This window comes from Canis aureus, chromosome X (assembly GCF_053574225.1).
Source record: "Canis aureus isolate CA01 chromosome X, VMU_Caureus_v.1.0, whole genome shotgun sequence".
Lineage (NCBI taxonomy): Eukaryota > Metazoa > Chordata > Mammalia > Carnivora > Canidae > Canis > Canis aureus.
Window position 1 is genome coordinate 85250290 of NC_135649.1, and position 19215 is coordinate 85269504.

At 38.1% G+C, this 19215-nt stretch overlaps 1 pseudogene; it reads right to left on the reverse strand.

The window, feature by feature from the left end:
* LOC144308929 (glutathione S-transferase Mu 1-like) overlaps nucleotides 1–18837 on the reverse strand; it is a 60308-nt pseudogene extending 41471 nt beyond the window's left edge.
* Nucleotides 18838–19215: the final 378 nt, after the last annotated feature.

The window sequence follows — 19215 nt, forward strand, 5'->3', positions numbered from 1 at the left end:
TTCCCACTCATTTTTTCTCCTTTCCCCTTTACAGAAGTCACTCTTATGCTTCTTTCAGATACTACCCCCCAAGGGTAATTCCTTAACTTTATGTAAATAGAATCATACTATGTGCTTAGCCTCTGGATTCTTTTTGCTCAACATTGTGTTTGTGAGATCCATCCATATTGTTGCATGTAGTTGACGGTCATTCATTCTCATCACTATGTAGTATTCCATTGCGTGAATATACCACAATTTATCTATTCTGCCATTCATAGTCATTTAAACAGTTTCTAGTTTAAAATTATTGTGAATAGTGCTGCTATAAATAGTCTTGTACATGTCTTTTGGTGGAAATAAGCATTCATTTGAGCTGGATATATAACCAAGAGTCGAACTGTAAGATCATACAGTGGGCATTTGTTCCACTTCCGTAGACACTACAAAAGGTTTTCCAAAGTGGTTGCATCAAGTTCCATTTATTTCTAAAATTAGTTTTTAAATGGGACTCTAAAGAAATCTCATCCTTGAATTGATGTTTTGACTATCCCCTTGGAAGATCTCAGTTTTTACTCTTTGATTTATTTTAAGATTTTGTACTGGGTGCCTGGGAAAGTGGCATCCATTTTTAGTCAAGTATATCATGGTTACTGGGGCTGATTTTCACAATTATTTACTTAAGAAATTATAAAAACCATCACTACTTGTATTTGTTATCTATCACTGCATATCAAATTACCACAAACTTAGCAATACAAACAACAGTTCCTATAGGTCAGGAGTCCAGCCACAGCTTAGCTGGGTACACTGTTTTAGGTCTCTGACTACATTCAAGGTCTTGGTCAAGGTCTAGCTGTCAGAGGGTCCACTGGGAGAAGATTTATTTCTAAGCTTTCTCAGATTGTTGGCAGAATTCATTTCCCTGTAACTGTAGCACTGAGGGCCCTGGCTTTTTATTAACTGTTGGAGACTTCCCTCAAGTCCTAAAGGTATACTTCTCTCCCAATTCCTATGTGGACTTCTCACATTATTGCTTACTCCTTCAAAGCAGCAAGGAGAATCTCCCTCTAATCTTCTACTATAGCATCATATAATATAATGTAGTCATGGAACATCCCATCACTTTTGTCATATTCTATTGATCAGAAGCAAGTCACAGGTTCCCACCCACATTCAAAGGCAGGACAGTACAGATAGGTGTGGCTACCAGAAATCAGAAAATCATTGGAGGTCACCAGAGGTCTGTCTAACATTGCTTCTTGAGCTACTGTTATGTTCTAAGCCTCATGTAAGCACTTTATTCCCATTAGCTCACATAATCCTTTCAAAATTTTCACAGTAAGTGGTGCCTGGGTGGCTGAGTCACTTGAGTGTTAGATTCTGGATTTCAGCTCCGGTCATGATCTCAGGATCATGAGAATGAGCCCTGCATCAGGCTTCATGCTCAGTGGGAAGTCTTCTTGAGATTCTCTCTCTCCCTCTCCCTCTGTCCCTCTTATCTCTCTCTGTATGTGTCAAATAAATAAAATAAATATCTAAAAAAAGTTCACAGTAAATATTTGTGAATATTCGTGTTTGTCAGGGTTCTTGGCTACAGACTACCAACAATAGTCATGGCTAATTTTAGTTCAGATATATTTTATTGGAAGGATATTGGGTAGTTCACAGAGTCCAGAAAAGATGCTAAGTCCAACTTGGAGAATGGATGAAATGTAACAGTGGGGAGAGTAGATCAGGAGCCAGAAATTAGTCATACCATAGGAAGAATCTGGTGGAGATGCCTTCACTACTTCCCCTGCCACTGAATATCTTGCTCCCTGCCTCTGCATCCCTCCAAGAATAAAGTCTAAGTCACTGCACTCATGGTGGAGGGATCTCCAAAATGTCTGTTATTCATCTGCAACAAGTATAGAATTTGAAAATAAGCATTTAGAAATTTTATAGTACTTTGATGGAGTAATTTTCTGTCAAGAACCTAATAATATATAATTGAGGTTTGTAGTTTTATGACTTTTTTCATTTATTATTCATCTCTAGTGACTCATTTTTATGGTCTGTTATAAAATATTACTCCCTAGAAAATTGGAAATTTTTAAAACCTGGCCCTCCAGCATGGATAGTTTGTAATGGTCTAAACTGTCATGGTTGGCATTAGCTACTGGCTTCAGAGGTGAACTCAAGAGGGCATACCTGAGTCTTGGGCCTGCATAGTGGCTGCCATCTTGGAGTTCAATAACCTGCTGTTTTCAATGTCTGTGTATCTATGCCTGAGCCTCTCATAGGTGGGCTCCCCAGATGTAGAAAGGGGTACAGATGCCAACAAGCCAAAAGCATGACAGAAAGAATGGGGAAGAGGGAAAGGGAAATATTTATTTTAAGGAATTGGCTCACACTGTTGTGGAGGTTGGCAGATCTGAAATCTATAAGCTGGCCAACAGGCTAGACACTCTAGCAAAATTTCTATGTTACAATCTTGAGGCAGAATTTCTTCTTCTCTGGGAAATCTCAGTTTTTCTCCTAAGCCCCTCAACTGATTGGATGAAGGCCACCCACATTATCAAGGGTAACTTCCTTTACTTAAGATCAACTGATTGGAAATATTAATCATATCTATTAAACACCTTCCTGGTAACATCTAGACTAGTGTTTGACCAAACGACTGGGCACGATAGCCTAGCTAAGTTGACACATCACCATCACAGTGACATAGCCGCTAAATTCTACTGACTCATTCATAGTCTGCTAAGAATTGTGGTGGAGAAGTGTAGCAATTGCTCTCAGTACCACTATGCACAAAGACCTGTGTTAAGTGACAGTGCCTAGGCACTAGTACTATACCATGAAGACCTTGACTGGCTGGCTGGTTCCCCAAGGCATGACAACAGATGGGAAATGCAAGGTTGGGAATGGAGCATGGGAGGGAAGGGGCAACAGAGGACCAAGGTTTGGGGAAGGCGGGCTTGAAGAGAGAGGGCAGTGCAGACTCTAGCTTATAGCCAAGGTATTGTGAGGTAATGGTATGCAAAGACACAGAGGGGCACGTGAACCATAGACAGAAGGAAAGTAGCTGGAGAGGGGGAAGACATGCCCCTCCAAGATACTTCCTAAATGCCATCACATTGGAAGGGCCAGCCCTGGAAAGTAATCTGAAAAAAATGTTATTCAACCAGTCCACATTTCAAATTGTAGAATTTTACTTTTCATATGGCAATAGAAAGGCAGAAAATCATGTTCATCAGAAGAGAAACTAGCTCAAAGGATTATGCCCCTGGAAATTTAAGATTGTATTTTGACTGGATTGTATTTTTATTTAAGGTTTGGTTTTTTTGGTGGTTTTTCTAGTGTTGGTATCGGTATAGGTGAGTCTAACCTTTCATCACTAAGTATCCCCACTTTAAATAGGAGACCCAGTCTTCTAGAAGACTCAACACACTCAGGCCTATAGATCCACTTGCTTCCCCATTTCACTCTGAGCCCACACTGGACAGTGAGACCTGTCCTTGTTCACTTTGAATTCCATACTTGGGTACTTAACCACAACTTGACTGCAAGAGCATGGGAGCCCACTGGGTCTATTTTGAAATCTTCCAGAGGTGGGCTTTACTTGCTTCCTACATCTCAGCAACTCACACAGTCACAATTCCCTGGGTCAGCTGCCCCCGAAAGAAGGGAAGATATGGGACTGCCATTGAGCTTGAAGTTCATGCTTTTAATTGAGAATCAAGGTGGGGGGAGGAAAGGAGCTTTTTATTTTTCCCAACTTTTTATGATGAATGTTTTTAAACAGAAAAGTTGAAAGAATTATACAATAAACACCCATATACTTACCCTGTTGACTCTACGCTTACCATGTTGCTATGCTTGCTTTATCTCATATCTATGCTTCTCCTCATGTTTCTCTCATTTATGACTTTATCTTAACTTTTTGGATCCATTTCAAAGTAAAATGCAGTCATCAGTATATTTTACTGCCGAACACTTCAACACGCATAGCATTAACTAGATTGAGCTGAGTTTTAGTAACCGAAAGTGACAAGAAAGCTTTGGAATCCACCCAAGGTATCATTAAGGGATACAAAAGATATTCAATACAGCATGGTTGAAGGCAATGATTGCAGACAAATAAAATCCCTGGGAGGAAAAACTTATATGTAAGTGTAGTTCGTGATGCTACTTGTTCCATCCCTTGAAGGATATCCCTTTAATGTTTGTCTTTAGTCATATTACATACATCTCTATTAGCACCACACTGGTGTTCCACTGGTATAATGCAGGTATTCATTAAGATTTTTAACTATTTGTTTGTACATGAAGTTTTTATTATTAATGAGTTTATTTAAACATGATTATTTATTCAGTAGCAATGTACATAGACACATTTTCTGGGCAAGTACTTATATAATACCTGTATGCATGTGTGCATGTATATGTATATACACATACATGCATATATGTATATACTTAGACATTAAATTATGTAAGGAATGTGGGAGCTAACCTAGTGCCAACCATAAGAGTGAAGCACTAAATATCTTAGATTAAAACATTCTTCTCCCTGTGACTCCCAAAATAATGTATTTCTTTTACCCTTCGCATACTTTTATTTCATTTTAAATTTTATTTTAAGTAGGCTTCACACCCAATGTGGGGCTTGAACTTACAACCCTGAGATTAAGAGTCACATGCTCTACCGACTGAGCCAACCAGGCACTCCATGTGCTTCTTTGTTTTAACCTATTTCCCTTCCTCCTACTGTTTCTTCTATATTACACACTTTATAGATGATACCCACTACCCAATTTGACTCGAAAATTTGCTTTGAGCTAAAATACCTCATGACTTTCACAGATGGTAAAACAACCCAATTTTAAGCTGTTGACCTAAGGCAAAATAATATACCTTTTTTGTTTTCAGGGGCCTTGGAATTCAGATTCTTTTGAAAGCTGTCACTAAGCCATTTGTCTCAGGAGGTAGCCTTAATCAAAGTAGAAGTATTCCTCATACTTTAGTAATAAAAATTAGTACTGTTGACTCACCGTCTATCAAACAGCGGGTAATACACTGGGTAGTTCATTGATTTCAACCATTCAACAGCTATTTGTGGACTGCTTCCTATGTGCCAGGCACAGTGCCAGGTGCTGCAGATAAAATAGCGAATAAGATGGGCCCACGAAGCAATTTAAATTGCAATTGGGACAAGTTTTAACAACAACCAAAAAAAGTGGTATTTGGAATGGATTAAACAGGGAAGGCCCTTACCTTATAGTCTGGGAGAATGGGGCAGTGTGGGGAGTGTTTAAGGCTTTCCTAAGGAAATGACATTTTATCTGAGACTTGACAGATGAGTAGCATTGGGCCAAGCAGGAAAAAAGAAGAGCATGCTAAGCAAAGAAAACAGGATATTTTAAAAACCCTTGATTAGGAAAGACGTAACTAAAATCAAGTCATCCTGCTTGGAGTCTTGGAGCCTTAGATCTTGACATTAACTTATTCATTGATGGGTAACCTCTGAAGGGTTTTAAGTAAAATTAGAAATTGTTTTGATCATAATTCAACCACTATTAGCAAAGGATGCATTGTTTATAAGCCCTTACGTTTTTTTCCACCTTCTGGCTATTGTGAATGATGCTGTAATAACTTTGGCATATGAGTATCTGTTTATGAGTCCCTGTTTCCAATTCCTTTGCGTATATACCTAAGAGTGGAATTGCCAGGTCATATAGTAATTTGATATTTAACTTTCTGAAGAACCACCAAACTGTTTTCACAGTAGCTGCACCATTTTATGTTTCCATCAGGAAAGGACAAGGGTTCCAATTTCTTAACATCCTGTATTATGATTATGATTGTCATTCTAGTAGGTGTGAAATGGTATCTCACTGTGGTTTTGATTTCCATTTCTTTTTGTTTTACGATTTTATTTATTTATTCATGAGAGACAGAGAGAGAGAGGCAGAGACACAGGCAGAGGGAGAAGCAGGCTCCATGCAAGGAGCCCAACATGGGACTCCATCCTGGGACTCCAGGATCCCTCCCTAGGCGGAAGGCGGTGCTAAACCGCTGAGCCACCAGGGCTGCCCTGATTTCCGTTTCATTAATGACTAATGGTGTTGAGCATCTTTTCATGTACTTGTTGGCAATTTGCATATCTTCTCTGGAGAATTTTTTTATTCAAGTCCCTTTGTGCATTTTTAATTGGTTTATTTATCTTTTTGTTGCTGAGTTACAGGAGTTCGTTCTATATTCAAGATATTAAACTCTTATCAGACAGGAGTTGCAAATATTTTCTCCCATTCTGTGGACTGTCTCTACATTCTCTTAAGGGTATCTTTTTTTTTAAGATTTTATTTATTTATTCATGAGAGACAGAGAGAGAGAGGCAGACACACAGTCAGGGGGAGAAGCAGGCTCCATGCAGGGAGCCTGGTGTGGGACTCGATTCCGGGTCTTCAAGATCAGGCCCTGGGCCGAAGGCCACCTCTGAGCCACCCGGGCTGCCCTCTTAAGAGTATCTTTAGATGAACAAAAGTTTTTAATTTTCAAGAAGTCCAGTTGCTCTGTTTTTTCTTTTGTTGCTTGTGCTTTTGGTGTTATATCTAAGAATCTATTGACAAATATAAGGTCATAAACCTTTTCCCTATGAGTTCGTCCAAGAAGTCTGGAGTTTTAGCTCTAATATTTACATCATTGATACATTTTGAGTTAATTTTGGTATATGATGTGAAGCAAGAGTCCAACGTCATTCTTTTGTATGTGGAAATCCAATTTTCCTAGCACAATTTACTAAAGAGATAATTATTTCCCCATTCAGTGGCCTTGACATTTTTGTCAAAACTCAGTTGGCCATAGATGTATGGGTATATTTATGGGGTCTCAATTCTATTTAGTGGGTTTATATATCTATCTTTATGCCAGTACCACACTGTTTTGATTGCTGTAGCTGAGTAGTAATTCTTGAAGTCAGGAGGTATGAGGCCTCCACCTTGGTTCTTCTTTTTCAAGATTATTTTGGCTATTCTGGGACCCTTAGAAATCCATATGAATTTAAGAATCAGCTTTTTCACTTCTGGGGAAAAAAAGTTGTTAAAATTGTGATAAGAATTGTGTTGAATCTGTAGATCACTTTGGGTACTGTTGACATTTTAAAATATTAAATCTTGTAATCAATGAACAATAGATGTCTTTCTATTTATTTAGGTCTTCATTATTTTCAGCAATGCTTCATAATTTTCAGTATAAAAGGTTTTTGCCTCTCAGTTAAATTTATTCCTAAGTATTTTATGCTTTTAGATGTTATTATAAATGGAATTGCTTTCTTAATTTTCATTTTGGATTGTTCATTGCTGGTGTTTAGAAATGCAGCTTATTTTGTGTTGATTTGTAGTCTATAACTTTGCTGAATTCATTTATTAGCTCTACTATCTTTCTTATAGATTCTTTAGGATTTTCTATATTAGGACCATATCATCTGCAAATATAGTTTTACTTGTTTCTTACAAAGTTAGATGCCTTTTGTTTCTTTTTCTTATCTAGTAGCTCTGGCTAGAACCTCCAGGACAATGTCAAATAGTTCACTGCCTGATTTTATAAATATTTTTTTTTTATTGGAGCACAGTCATACTTACTTGTTTAAATATTGTTATGCCTGCTTTTGTGCTACAATGGAAAAGTTGAGCAGTTTGACAGAGACCAATTGGCTTAAAAATTTAAAAATATTTACTATCTAGCCTTTTATAGAAATAGTTTGACAACTTCTCCTCTAGGCAGGCATATAATCAAGTCTGAGGCCCACCATATTATTTCACTCATGTGTGGAATTCAAGGGGAAAAAAAAGAACAAACAAGGAAAAAAAAGAGAAAAAAAAAACAGGCTCTTAAATATAGAGAACAAACTGATGATTGCCAGAGGGGAGGTGAGTGGAGGGATAGGTAAAATAGATAAGAGGGATTAAGACTACACTTATCTTGATGAGCACTGAGAAATGTATAGAATTGTTGAATCATTATAATGTACACCAGAAACTAATATAACAATGTATGTTAATTAAGCTTGAATTTAAAAAAATTCATGGAGGAAGAAGAGCATGTTCACCATGCCCAAAAGTGTTGATGAAGTAAAAAGCTTGGCGTTTTCATCTAACCTGTAAGTGATTAGTGAAAAAAAAAAAAAGAAAAGATGGTCTTGATTTGAGATATATATTAGAGAATGAGAAGATTTTTTATGTTATTTGAAGCCGTGGAAGTTAGAGGAACACTTATAATGAACGACGTGGGTCAAGGATCAAGACTTGATGTATTTCAATACTTAATGATAAGGATGAAAAAGCCCATCACAAAAGACTGAAGAGTGTGTGCATCAGAGAGCATGGTGTACTTCAGAGAAATGAAGTAAAAAGAATATTTCAAAAATAGGAGGAATTTTTTTTTCAATAGGGAAATAGTCAACAATGTAAAAAGCTGACTAAAAAATCAAATTAAATGAAGACTTTAAAATGTCCATTGTTTTTAGCAGCAGTTACAGGTCACTGTATAAGAGAAACTTCAGTTAAACATGGACAGGAAAGACTGAACAATGAATTTGAACATAAAGGAATCTATATCATTCAAGATACTGTCATGAAATATATCACACACTCAAATTAAATAAATTAGAAGAGTCTAATAAATGGAATATTTACAAAGTTGTTGGCAGAGTGGAGGGAAACCAACAAAGGATGTTGATGCATCTGAGGGCTAGCAACAGCAGGGCAACCATTATTACCCTTAGGCCTGAGGGGGCAAAAGGGAAGCAGTTATCTTTCCTGCAGACATTAGCTATAGAAGAGGCATGTCTAATAGGTGTAGTCACCTTCAGTTGAGAAAAGAGCCAACACACTGAGGATGATGGGGGGAGGAGCTGGAGGAGTATATATCTTGACCTCTCTCTACTCTTTCTCTAATATCCTCATAGGGCCTGAAAGTTAATCAATGCAACTTGAAGGCAGAGGGCCAGGAAGGTCATTGACATCATCTGTTAATATCAGCTTTCTTGGGATAGAGCAGAGTAGAAAAGCATAGAGAGTAGATCTGGGGCAACCAGAAGATATCCAGCATGAACCGAGGTATCTTATGAACCAAAGTTTCTGAGAAAGTGAGAAAGGAGGAGATGCAAAGTGGAGGGATTATCCTCTCCTTGGAAAAGAATCCCTCCCTCCTTGGTAATAAGAGGGAATGGGGAAGGCTCATTGTGTTGCCAGTGAGTTTGTAAATATGATGGTAGGAAGCTGATGGAGTTCTGATAGGATGGCTGCTGTTTTCTCTGCAAAGGACAAGCAATGCTATTTAAGAGTAAAGAGGGTAAAGGGTAAGGAGAGCAGAGAAATTGGAGAACAGAGTTGCGAATGTGAATGTGTGAAGAATAATGAAAAGAGCTGGAGGACAAGATGGCCAGAGAAATGAAGTCAACTGACCATACATATTCAAAGCCCAGATTAGGTTAGTGCTAAATAACAAAAATTCAGCTCAGTAAATGTGAAGATCTAATTGGCTTTATTAAATGATTCATGAATGGGGCAGCATCTAGCAAACACAAAGAAGCTCCATTGAGCTGCAGAAAAAGAAAAGTCTTTAAAGGCAAAAAGGGAACAGAAAAAAGGAAATTATTAGCAAAAAATCCATTGTTCTAGGCAAGGTTGCCCTCCTAAGGGGAACGGAAGAGGCCTATCAGTAAATTTCCTAGTGCTGACCATGAAATTCCATGTTGACTGGTTAAAGGTGACATTCCTGGAGGTGGGGGGGTGAAACTGCAGTGAGGTTAGGTATTAGATCTTGGTTTGGTGACAGAACCTTAACGTAAGTGACTCCATTTTGGGCCTGTGGTTTGCTTTTTAAGACTAGTCACTTGGAATTTAAAGTGGACATATATCCGATTGCTTGTATGATTTTCTCCAGTTGCTCTTCAGATATAATCTTTTAAAAAATACTTACAAAGATTAATTTAGGGGCAGCCCAGGTGGCTCAGTGGTTTGGCGCCACCTTCTGCCCAGGATGTGATCCTGGAGACCCAGGTTCGAGTCCCACATTGGGCTCCCTGCATGGAGCCTGCTTCTCCCCCTGCCTGTGTCTCTGCCTCTCTCTCTCTGTCTCTCATGAATAAATAAATAAAACCTTTAAAAAAACAAATATTAATTTAAATACAACAATCTCACAAGATAGTTATTATTATCCATATTTCACAAGTAAGAACATTAAGGATAAGAAACATTAAATGATCTACCAACGTTTACTCAATTAATCAATGTTATTCTAGGATAATCCAACTTTTTCTCATGATGCTGAAATCATGAGATTTCACCCAAAAGAACACTGATAGGAAGGACTATAAATTATTTTCCTATCAAGGTATACAAGCATGAAAATAGGTGAAACATAATAGTCAAAGGAGGACAGGAAAATAGAAAGCAAGTGTGTGAATAATTGGTCTCGTGCACTAGAGTATGCATAGAAGGAAAGCTGATCAGAAGATAGCACATATTTTTATTTAGTTTGTGTTGCCTGGTCATATAGGATGACCATCTAATTCCCAAACTAAAACGTTTTGAAGAAATAAACATTTGAAGAATTACAATTGCATGCTTTTTTTGAAATATTTATTTCTCGACCAACAAAACTGGACTAATATCATTGGTAAAACTAAAAAATGTTGGGGCATGTAGATGGCACAGTTGGTTGATCATTCAACTCTTGGTTTTACTCAAGGTGTGATCTCAGGGTCATGAGATAGAGCCCTACATTGGGCTCCACGTTCAGTGGGGAGTCTACTTGGGATTCTCTCTCCCTCTCCCTCTCTCCTTCCTGTTCAGGCTCTCACTCTCTAAAATAAATAAATCTTTTTAAAAGAACTAAAAACTGCTATATTTAAAATATTTTTAAATATGAAATTTTTAAAAAGTAACACTGTTTCCATGTAAAAGACTTCTCAAAATGTTGTTTCAAAATTAAAAAATACATAAAGAGAATAATTATTTTTGGTAAATATACATGCACTTTAATCAGTTTATTAATAATATCTATTTGTAATATTAAGCTATTGACTTTTTTTTCAGAAAATGTATTTTTTCAATAGGGCTGAATAACATTGCCTGCAATAGTCTCCAAAATTGTAGTTTATAGCCAATATATTTGAAAATTTTGATAACTTCAACTTATTCTTTTCTGAAGATTTTAGTATTTTTAATTGAGAAAATATTCTCCCTATAAAGGTAAAGGTATCTGATAACTCTAGAACTGCTAATTAGAGAGTATTCTCAATTATAATTCTTTTACTGAAAAATGTATAAATATTTTGAAGGGTACTATCTTTTTGTTTCCATTTAGGGTCCTTCAGCAAATATTTTTACAAGATAAAACTCATTAAGTTCTCTGAATTTATGATTCTTTTGAATGGTTCACCAAATTTTAACACTGCTAAATCAAGGCCATCTCAAGTTTATTCTATTTCAGTACAGATTATAAACTTCTCTAATTTAAAATAAGAGATGCATCAAGTCAAGATGTTACAAAGTGCAGTTGTAGAACACCAAAGTTAAACTTCATACACAGTTTGGGCTCTCAATATACAATTTATTAAATGATAAATTTCAATCTCTTCCCAAATAAAAGCTTTATTTTCATAATTGCAATTTGCTAAAAGCTTCAAAAGCTGAAATTTTTGGTACTTCATTTCTTGAGTACTTTGATTAAAAATTTCCAGATGATTTTGAACAAAACACAAAGAACTTGTTTACAATAACATTCAATACTCTGTAGGACACTTTAGTTCATTAACAACACACTTCTACAAAGACTCAAATATTTTATAAATCTGAGTCATGACAAACAAAAAAGAGAATCATATACTGCCATGTTCCACATCAGATTTTTCACAGAAGTTTGTAATTCAATTATCCTAAATGTGTACATTATATGTAAATACACTTGTAAATGCTGACAGCTATAGCTTCTCTCTCCATCAGTAGAGTATAGCAGTGTAGATATAATGATGATATAATCCACAACCAGTTCCAAGTGTATTTCTGCTTTATGGGTTTCTCCTTTTTTTAAAAGATTTTATTTATTTATTTCAGAGAGATAAAGAACACAAGCAGGGGTGAAAGGAGGGGGAGGGGCAGAGGACAAAGCAGACTCCCCGCTGGGTAGGGAGCCTGATGCAGGACTCTGTCCCAGGACTCTGGGATCATGACCTGAGCCAAAGGCAGACGCTTAACCTACTGAGCCACCCAGGTGCCCCAGGTTTCTTAATTTAGTAAGAATATTGTTTTTGCCAAGATAATTATATTCCACCTAAATTTGTATTTGTATTATCATCACAACAAAATTATTTTATCTTCATTATTGGATTTTTATTTTTTAATTTATTTTTCATTATTGGATTTTTAAACTGAATTTATAAATAAGCATTTTAAAGTGAGATGTTTTACCTTTAACAAAGTTGACTTCCAAAAGCTATACTTTGCATCAATCTGATGAAAAAATTAAGCCATTACTGAAATTAACCAATTTTCTCTTTGAAGCATCTAATGTCATCGATATAAAACAGGCCTCATTTAACTGTGTGCAAAGATCTTCTGTTAATGGAGCCAACCTGTTAACGCTATCACTTTGCTCTTTATACATGCATGGGAAAACATGGAATTGAAAATGAATGAAATTAATTTAGAGGACTTGTCATTTGATCTAATTGAAAAACCGTGCTTCACAGAATGCCATGCAAATTCTCCTTCTGCAGCTAACTTTTGAAATAGATCTTGATGTTCTCTCAGTGGATTGGGGTCTTCTGGTTTTCATATAGTGATATCACTATGACTTCTAGTTGGAAGGTAAATGTTGACAAACCTTTTTGCGCAGGTTATACATTCACCATCTCTCTTTTTTTAAGAGAGAAAAATTCTCTAGTTCTTAACAAAACATACTTTCTTTTTCTCACTGCCACTGAAAATTTATTGCCGTAGAGAGGGTGTATTCACAAAAAATAAAACCAAAAAAAACCAAACAAACAACACAACAACATTACCAAACAAAACAAGTAAATAGCTGCAGATTTACATCTTAACATAATTAATAAAACTACTGCAGTAAGAGTGTTCTATTTTCACTTTATGCTATAGGTTTCCCATATGCATTTCACTTACAGTTAACCATGGTATCTCACATTTCCTCCTGACCCTTTGAACTGGCAACTTAATGCATCTTTTTGTCTAAGAATTATTTTTTAATATTTTATTTATTTATTTGAGAGAGAGAAAGAGTGTGTGGGTGTGTGCGCAAGCGGCCCTCACATGTGCACAGGAGTAGGGGCAGGGGTAGGGGCAGAAGGAGAGGGAGAAGCAGATTCCCTGCTGAGCAGGGATACCCCCTCCCCCACATGGGGCTTGAACTTTATGCATCTCAATTGTGGCATGGGTCACAGCATAATTGGCTGGTACACTGACCAGCACTGGACTTGCATCAAATAGATCACCAAACACCAAGGGTTAGCAATCTCTAACTAATGGAGTCTGAGAGAACTTGGTTCCACCAGCAAGCTGCAAGCTGTACATAAAAAGGAGGTGTTTGTTATATTGCATCTGTAAAGAATTGCCATTTTTTACATTTAAACACATGTTAAAGTGACAACTCTGCACACTACCCACGCATCTCATACACTACTACATGAGACATTTCTTTGCTTTGAAATCTATTTTACCTAATATATTTTTTTAAACTAGGCTCCACACCCAGCATGGAGCACAATGCAGAGTTTGAACCCACTACCCTGAGATTAAGATCTGAGCTGAGATCAACTGTCTGCCACTTAACCGTCTGAGCCACCCAGGGGCCCACTTGACCTGACATTTAATATATCTACTCCTGCTTTATCTTTGTTGTTAATATTTGCATGGCACACTTTCTTCTGTCCTTTTACTTTCAACCCACTTATGTCATTGTATTTAAAGTGAGTTTCTTATACACAACATATAGTTGGGTCGTGGGTTTTTTAATCCACTCTGCCAGTCTGTTTTTAATTGATGTATTTAGACTATTGACATTTAAAGTAATAATTGATATGTTAGGGCTTCTACTTCCAATGTATTTTTTAAGATTTTATTTATTTATTTATTTATTTATTTATTTATTTATTCATTCATTCATTCATTTGGGAAAGAGAGAGCACAGAGGGAGAGTGATGGGGAGAAGCAGACAACCCACTGAGCAGGGAACCCAATGAGGAACTTGATCCCAGCACCCTGAGATCATCACTTGAGCCAAAAGCAAACACTTAACCAACTGAGCCACCCAAGTGCCTCTACTTCCATTTTATTATCTGCTTCTGATTATTGCCTGTATTTCTCAATCCCAGCCTTCCAGTAGAACACTTGAATATTTTTAAGTTTTTGTCTTGATTTAACTCCAAAGAGAATAAAATACTTCTGAATCTAATAAAACATGTACAGCATTTGTATCCTGAAACTTACAAAATGTTGATGAAAGAAATTAAAGAAGAACTAAATAAAAGGAGTGACATATTGTGTTCATGGATTGGAAGACCCAACATAGTAGAGCACCTGGGTGGCTCAGTCGGTTAAGCATCCGACTCCTGATCTCAGCTCATGTCTTGATCTCAGGGTTGTGAGTTCAAGCCCCGTATTGGGCTCCAACAATGTGGAGTGGAACATACTTTTTTTTTAAAAAAAAAAGATTCAGTATAAGGGCACCTGGGTGGCTCAGTCATTTAAGTGTCTGCTTCAGCTCAGGTCATGATACCAGGGTCGGGAGATCGAGCCCCACATCTAGAACCACTCTAACCCATGCTAAGGCTTACTATATAGGTGTCATAGTCAAGACAAGTACTATGCAGACGAATAGACACATGGGACAATGGAAAAGAAGAGGGAAACCAGAACTAGACCAACATGAATATGTCCAACTGATCTTTGAAAGATGTTCAAAAGCAATTCGTAACAAAGTGTCTAAATCTACTTTTGATGTTTGTTAACAGCTTCCAGGTATACCTAGCCCTTCTCTTCTTTTGCCATACCTACATATGGGCATGTTGATAAGGAAGTGTGGGCACTTCGTCCCCCTTGGCACCTCCAGGGAAGATCAAAGTATGAAAACCTGCCCACACCTGGGCATTCCCACCCTTACCCCAGCCCCTAATCATAATAAAATCCAAAGCCACTTGTCTTTCTCTTTATTCAAGCCACTCCGGATTGGCTTGTGCACCTGCCCTTCCCTCCCCACAGAAAGCCATATTACGTGAACTCTTTGCATACTGTCTTCCTATGTGTGTGGTATCATCAGTCTCAACACCACAATCAGCTTTGGGCCTGGGAGGTGATCCCGCTGGCCACAAAACAATTGTTGCCGTGAACAGGATTGGGGAGCATATCCCTACACACTTATCAGGATCGTTCAAAGAAAAATAGTCCTCACGTCAAATGATGGCAACAATGCAGAGAAACTGGATCTCTCATACCCTGCTGGTGGGAACGTAAAATAGTACAGGCACTCTGGAAAAGAGTGTGGTAGTTTCTTTAAAAAACCAAACATGTGCTTACTATACAACCCAGATATTACATTCTTGGGCATTTATCCCAGAGAAATGAAAACTTATGTCCACACAAAGACTTGTACTCAAATAGCCATAGCATAGCATCTTTATTCATAATAGCCCGAAGCTGGAAACAACTTAAAGTTCATGAACTGATTAATGAATAAACAAAATATGGTACATTTAAACTGTGGAATGGTATAAAAAGGGGAAAAAAACTACTCATACTGGCAGTAATATTAATGGTCCTCAAGGAAATTATGCAGGATGGTGGGGGGGGCAATTCCAAAAGGTTATATCCTGCATGATTCCATTTCTATAACAGTTTTGAAGTGACAAAATTATAGAGATAGAGGTTAGTGATTGCCAGGGCTTGGGTACAGGGATGAGGCAAGGGTAAAAGTTAATACAACAGATTCTTATGATGGAGTTCTTCTGTATCTTATATTTTTAAGATTTTATTTATTTATGCATGAGAGACACAGAGAGAGCGGCAGAGACATAGGCAGAGGGAGAAGCAGGCTCCCTGCGGGGAGCCTTTACATGACTCCATCCCAGGACCCCAGGATCACAACCTGAGCTGAAAGCAGACACTCAACCAGTGAGCCACCCAGGCGTCCCTCTTCTGTATCTTAATTGTGGTGGTGGTCACAGTATTCTACACATTTGATAAAACTGCACAGAACAACACACACACACACACACACACACACAGAGGACTGTATATAAAACTGATGATATCTGAATCAGGAAGGTCGATTGTATCAATGTCAGTTTCCGGGTTATAACACTGTAGTATAGTTATGCTAGATGTTACCATCCGAGGTGGTGATAGGATATAAATGATCTCTCTGTATTATTTCTTACAACTGGGCGTGAGTACACAGTCTTTCAAAATAAAACCTTTTTAAAAACAACTCTCCCAATGTCTAGGCTATTAAAAAAAAATTCAAACCCATGTTCCAGTTTGGACAGTAAGTTAAATGTTCACTGTAGAGGGACGCCTGAGTGGCTCAGTGGTTGAGCATCTGCCTTTGGCCCAGGGCTTGATCCTGGGGTCCCGGGATCGAGTCTCACATCGGGCTCCCTGCAGGGAGCCTGCTTCTCCCTCTGCCTGTGTCTCGGCCTCTCTCTCTGTGTCTCTCATGAATAAATAAAATATTTTTTTTAAAAAAGAAATCTTCTGGAAATCACTTTCTTTAAGTATCTCAGATCCCAAAGTTGTGCTATTTAGCTGAGAGAAGGTCTTTTCCACACTGCTTCCTATACTCAGAATGAATCACATGGCACTGGCATTGGCAATCAGGATGTAAGCACACCTAATTCACTTGGACAATGTGCCATGTTAGTAGACAGTTACAAGGAGAAAACTATAATTGTTTTGATGACAATAACTGAAGGCAATTGTGCCAAGTTCTAGGATATTACCTTCCCCTTGGTGAAGCATGAATAATCTATCACTTGTAAATTTTAAGAATATGTGCTCCGTGCAACTTACAATTTTCCCTCACACCTGCTGCTCCTCCTCCACTGTTCCCCAAGTCCCTTAATGGTATTTAGCCACTGTCACCTTCTGCTTTCTTCAGCACTGCTCAGTGTGAGCCTGAGAAACCTTCAACCGGTCCTGCTGTGTTCCCAGCTGGAGAGCGATAGGGATCTCTGCCACCAACGAGTGAGTCAGGAGTTACTGGTACAACCATCAATCTCACATCCTGAGTGTCTCTTGCTGTAAAACTGAGCTTTCTCAGCACTTTTGGCTTTCATTCAACCCCTTTGGACTGGGCACATTAGATCTCTATCTGCTAGCATAGGGCCAAGTCTCTAGACATGGTGACTTTCTCCTCTTCTTTAGTGATTTTCTCACCCTCACACAAACATCACCTCTCTCTCTCTCTCTCTCTCTCTCTCACACACACACACACACACACACACACCACACACACCCCTTAGGCATAGCAAGGGTCTTATACTGCTCTTTTTATCTCCCTCTTCTTTGAACCAGGATTTCACACAAAAACTGCTCTTGGTACCTGTTAATTAAATTTATTGATAAAAAGCCATTCCAAACAACATCTAGTGGAACAGAGAATGGAGTAAATTGCTCTTCCAAATTTGATTCTGCTTAAAAACCCGGAGGACCTATTGGGATGAGAAAAGAAAGAAGCTCATTCATTAGAAAGCATTAAATTTATAACAAGGATACAAGCAAAACATAAGCACCACCACTCACATAAAACCACAAGATGATAATTCATGGGGCCATAGTGGTTAAATAAAATGGACCCCAGAGTTCAAACTGCTGGAATAGATTATTTTCCAAAGTGGATAAATTGGATTCTTCCCTCCCATATTTGTTTTTCATGTGGAAAAAGCAACCTTGAGTCAGAAAGTTTGAACAAAGAAAGTGACCTCCTTACTCCACTCCTCCCCCCCAAAATAGATATTAATCTGAAGCTGACTAAAGCAGGAAGCTGTAGAAAGCAACAGATGTCACGATGACTATTCCATTCAGCTCACTGCCCAGTTGGAAGTTTACGCAGTTCAAATGTCCAGGTTTCCAAAGGGCCAGGAAAAGACAGGCTCTGAAAGGTGAAGTCTCCTTGTCTTCCTTGAAAGTGGGCAACTCATAGGGCAGGCAGAACCTGACCAATATCTCCTCAATCTAGAAAATTCCTACCATAGATTTTAGCTCTGCTACTGAAATATGAAGTTCTGCCTCAATTCACAACCCTATAACTTATCGAAAACCAACTGCTTGGCAAAGTAGACAAGGCTTCCATTGGAATCCAAATTTATATTGCTCAACCTCCAGCCAAAGGGCTCCTGGAGAGCCTATGAATGGGCCTTAGGGGATTTCTTAACATTATAAGCCAAAATTTGAGTTCATGTGCATTTTTCTGAGAAGAGGTTCAAAAATTCCAGCAGATTCTCTCTCAAAGGAGACTTTGACCCCAGAAAAGGTCAAGACCATTAGACTAGCTCTAAAGAGACTCCATGACTCCTCTGTTATCATAATTTCAAGAGGGAAATGAGCCCTGAACTTGGATTTAAACCTAAGCAAGACCTAAATTCACAGCTCCAGCTCCAGAGGGAATTTACATGCCGTCTATACATCTAGATCCATGATGGTGACTTCTCGGGACTCCATTATTCTTTGTTTGAAGGATACAAAGTGAAATAGCCATTTGCAAGACCTCACTTGTACCAAGGAGGTTCCCAGCACCCACCACCACCACCACCACTGTGACCTTCCATTTCTCTGAACTCTCTGACTCCGGTGCCATTGGGCGAAATGGAGTGAGTGAATAAAGGAAGAATGAAGGGGTTGCCTGTGACAGTTCAGAGAACATAATAAAGCTGAAAGAAAAATCTGGCTGAGGAGAAAAGTATGGAGAGAGGGGGAACAAAATGAAGAAGGAAATAAAGGAAGAAGCTTGGAGAAGAGAAAAAGTATGGACTGTAGGACAGAAACTGACATGAGGAATGAAAAGTACAAAGCTCTACTAATTGTAATTAACAAGTATGACTGTCACCAAACAACAGTCTGTGCGATAGATAATATGATGGACTCCGGGTCTCTTGGTAATAACTAAGTTGAACAAGCTTCCATAGCTGACCAGAGAAAGTATGACACACAACCTTTTGTGTGGCCCCTGCCCACT